A 4,670-nucleotide genomic window follows, 5' to 3' on the forward strand; every position below is an offset into this window, starting at 1 on the left:
GGGCTGAGGGCTAGGCTACGGGCTGGGCTCAGGGGCTGAGGGGCTGTGGGCTGGGCTGAAGGGCTGAGGGCTAGGCTAAGAGCTGGGCTCAGGGGCTGAGGGCTGGGCTGGGCACAGTGGAGTTAGCTGACTCAGCATGCCTCCACTCTGCTCCCCTGCAGCCTCCTGCCTCTCCTGCCTGCCTGGCTGCAACCCAGATCACGTGACAGGGAAGGGAGAGACTGGCGCTCTGCAGTAGCTATGCAGCGTGGGATGGTCTTTCAGAGAGAGAGAAAAAGAGAGAGAGAGAGAGAGAGAGAGAGAGATGTGGATCATTGAGGTCTGAAGAGAACAGTCTAGTTTGAGGCCCACACTCCAGAAATGTATTTTTCCCAGATGTGGGCTGATTTCGTTAACCAGGCTGCAGAAGATGTACTGTATTGGAGAAAAGTATAGTCCTCCCAACTGAAATAACAGTATTACAACACAGTTGCAATAATGCAGCAAATACACAAAGGTACTTCATCTGAAGAATATTCCAGATTGTATAGATGGATTAGTATGTGTATATATTTGTTTGTTGAATGTCTTATAGAAGACCACTCCAAACCCATGGAGTGGTGTTCCAATCATCATGTACCCCCTGTTCTCCACAGTAGGTTGCTGTGATGTGAAGTGTTGTGTAAGTGTTGTTTAAGTGCTGTTTCTGTGTTCCCTCAGGGTGGTGAGCACTGTTACTACCACGGCCAGGTGAGGGGGAAAGATCATTCCCACGTGGCCTTGTCTACCTGCAATGGGCTGCAGTAAGTGAAGAAACAGCAGCAGTTTTATATATAATAATCCGTGCCTGGAATATGTGTGGAGATTCATCTGTGCTCTCTACAGCTGCTATTGACTCAGTATTGACTGTCTTCTCTCTTCTCTTTGCCTCTCGTTCCCCCCTGTCTTCTCTCTTCTCTTTGCCTCTCGTTCCCCCTGTCTTCTCTCTTCTCTTTGCCTCTCGTTTCCCCCTGTCTTCTCTTTTCTCTTTGCCTCTCGTTCCTCCTGTCTTCTCTCTTCACTTTGCCTCTCGTTCCCCCTGTCTTCTCTCTTCTCTTTGCCTCTCGTTCCCCCTGTCTTCTCTCTTCACTTTGCCTCTCGTTCCTCCTGTCCTCTCTCTTCACTTTGCCTCTCGTTTCCCCTGTCTTCTCTCTTCACTTTGCCTCTCGTTCCACCTGCCTTTGCCTGACAGCGGAATGTTTGACGATGGACTCTATCTCTATATAATGGAGCCTTTGCAACAGACTCACTCAATTGTAAGTTCTTCCTTCCATTTAGGTTTTTAACAATCTTTGCTACACAAATAACATTGTTCTACCTCTACTTGTGCTACTGCTAGGATCGCTTTTGCCACTTTTAACCTTACTAAAGCCTCCTTTTAACCTTACTAAAGCCTCCTTTTACCGTTACTAAAGCCTCCTTTTACCGCTACTAAAGCCTCCTTTTACCGCTACTAAAGCCTCCTTTTACCGTTACTAAAGCCTCCTTTTACCATTACTAAAGTCTCCTTTTACCCTTACTAAAGCCTCCTTTTGTTATGTCCGTCGTTAAATGAAGACCAAGGTGCAGCGTGGTAGGCGTACATTTCCTTTAATTTTAAATGTTCCACCAAAAACAATAAACAACTCAACGAACGTAAAGTTGTTGAGTGCACACACATGCAACAAAAAAGAGAAGATCCCACAACAGAAAGTGGGAAAAAGGGCTGCCTAAGTATGATCCCCGATCAGAGACAACGATAGACAGCTACCTCTGATTGGGAACCATACTCGGCTAACAAAGAAATATAAACATAGATTTCCCACCCTAGTCACACCCTGACCTACCAAATAGAGAATATAAAGGATCTTTAAGGTCAGGGCGTGACACCTCTTACCGCTACTAAAGCCTCCTTTTACCGCTACTTAAGCCTCCTTCTACCGTTACTAAAGCATCCTTTTACCGCTACTAAAGCCTCCTTTTACCGCTACTAAAGCCTCCTTTTACCGCTACTAAAGCCTCCTTTTACCGTATAAAGCCTCCCTTTTTACGCTTACTAAAGCCTCCTTTTACGCTTACTAAAGCCTCCTTTTACCTCTACTTAAAGCCTCCTTTTACCATTACTAAAGCCTTCCGTTTTACCACTACTAAAGCCTCCTTTTTAAACCTTACTAAAGCATCCTTTTACTTACTAAAGCCTTTACCTTACTAAAGCTCCTTTTACCGTTACTAAAGCCTCCTTTTACCGTTACTAAAGCCTCCTTTACCGTTCTAAGCCTTAACGCGCTTGCCTCCTTTTAACCGTTACTAAAGCCTCCTTTTACCGTTATTAAATATTCCTTTTAACGCTACTAAAGGCTCCTTTTAACCTTTACTAAAGCCTCCTTTTACCGTTACTAAAGCCTCCTTTTACCGTTACTAAAGCCTCCTTTTACCGTTACTAAAGCCTCCTTTTACCACTACTAAAGCCTCCTTTTAACCTTACTAAAGCCTCCTTTTACCACTACTAAAGCCTCCTTTTACCGTTACTAAAGCCTACTTTTACCACTACTAAAGCCTCCTTTTACCGTTACTAAAGCCTACTTTTACTGCTACTAAAGCCTCCTTTTACCACTACTAAAGCCTCCTTTTACCGTTACTAAAGCCTACTTTTACCGCTACTAAAGCCTCCTTTTACCGTTACTAAAGCTTTCATTTTACCGTTACTAAAGCTTCCTTTTACCGTTACTAAAGCCTCCTTTTACCTTTACTAAAGCCTCCTTTTTACTGTAAATGCACATTAGGTTATCTAGTGAAAATTTCCATACTTCAATGTCAAGGGCAATCTTGTTTTTGAAGGAAGTCCATGGTGTACTATAATGAAGGACATATGGTAATATCAATCAATCAAAGCTGATGTCACAAAGTGCTGTACAGAAACCCAGCCTAAAACCCCAAACAAAGAAAATAAAATGTATTTATATAGCCCTTCTTACATCAGCTGATGTCACAAAGTGCTGTACAGAAACCCAGCCTAAAACAACAAACAGCAAGCAATGCAGGTGTAGAATCACAGTGGCTACGGGAAACAAAAGTGCTGTATGTATAGAAATGGTTTTCCCTCACTAATCTCTCATTGATCTTTTTCTAAAGTCACATAAGCCCAGAACACTATATCCCATTCAAGGTCCATGATGATAACGGAAAGGATAATGATCATGGAAATTGTAATTATAATAGAATGACAATGACAATGGAAAGGATAATGATAATGATAATGGAAAGGATAATGATAATGATAATGGAAAGGATAATAATAATGGAAATTATAATGGAATTATAATGATAATGGAAAGGATAATAATAATGGAAAGGACAGTGATAATGGAAATTATAATGAAATGATAATGACACTGGAAAGGATAATAATAATGAAATGATAATGACACTGGAAAGGATAATAATAATGGAAAAGACAGTGATAATGGAAATGATCATTATAATGGTAATATTAATGTTAATGGATTAATGGAATGATAATGATAATGGTAAGGATAATAATAATGTAATGATAATGTTTTTAGCGTAGTCAAGTATTCAATCTTTAAATATTGATTGATGTTGACTCTGTAGTTGTGAAAACCTGATCATGTGCCTTGTTATGGAGTTTAATGGGAATACCCTCCAATACCCTCTTCTTCTGTAACTTGACCCCTCTTGCCTGTTCCCTCCACCCTCATCACACCCCTGTTGACGGCCTGTTGATGGTTCATCCCTCACAGGATACAGCCGCACGGCCCCACTCACTGCGCAGGACGCCCAGCCTCCAGTGGAACAGTGACTCAGAGGAACTGGGTAAGGTGTTCTGCATCTGACTGCCATCTTGGATCTTGTATAACCTCCACCCGCCCTCCACCACTTTACATCAACAATCTCATGACCTGTCTACCTGGCCTTCCAGAACCTCTCCTACCTCTCCTCTCCAGAACCGTTGACATTAGACTTCCCTCACCTGGGTCAAGTACATAATGTCAAATACTTTCAAATATCTGTGTTGCGCTTGATTTGGTTTGCCCAGTAGAGTGGAAGGTAAATGAACTTAATGCATACCACAACTTAATACTTTAGTGTATTTGACGCAGGTTGGGACTGTTGACACAGAACCACAGAACCCAGCATGGCATCGGTATCCTGCCGTAGACCTCAGTGTGTTTCTCTACCGTTGTTATTGTGTTTCTGTGTTCCCGTGTTTCTCCAGTGAAGGACGAGCGGCTGCTGTCGGAGCTGGACGACATGGCCTGGCTGAAGCGCAGGAGAAAGCGGGCTGTAAGTCTCATCAATCCCTTAAAGGGACACTCCACCTACTCTAACTCTAACCCTACCCTAACCCTACTGTAACCCTACCCTAACCCTACTCTAACCCTACCCTAACCCTACTCTAACCCTACCCTAACTCTACTCTAACCCTACCCTAACCCTACCCCTACTGTAACCCTGCTGTAACCCTACCTACTAACCCTAACCCTACTCTAACCCTACCCTAACCCTACTCTAACTCCTACCCTACCCTAACCCTAACCCTAAACCCTACCTAAACCCTAACCCTAACCCTAAACCCTACCTCTAAACCCTACCCCTAACCCTAACCCTACTGGTAAACCCTACCCTAACCCTAACCTAACTACTCTATTCCC

At 43.1% G+C, this 4,670-nt stretch overlaps 1 pseudogene; it reads left to right on the forward strand.

Annotated features, from left to right (window-relative positions):
* LOC111959520 (disintegrin and metalloproteinase domain-containing protein 23-like) overlaps nucleotides 1-4,670 on the forward strand; it is a 40,814-nt pseudogene that overhangs the window by 24,942 nt on the left and 11,202 nt on the right.

This window comes from Salvelinus sp. IW2-2015, linkage group LG36 (genome assembly GCF_002910315.2).
Source record: "Salvelinus sp. IW2-2015 linkage group LG36, ASM291031v2, whole genome shotgun sequence".
NCBI lineage: Eukaryota > Metazoa > Chordata > Actinopteri > Salmoniformes > Salmonidae > Salvelinus > Salvelinus sp. IW2-2015.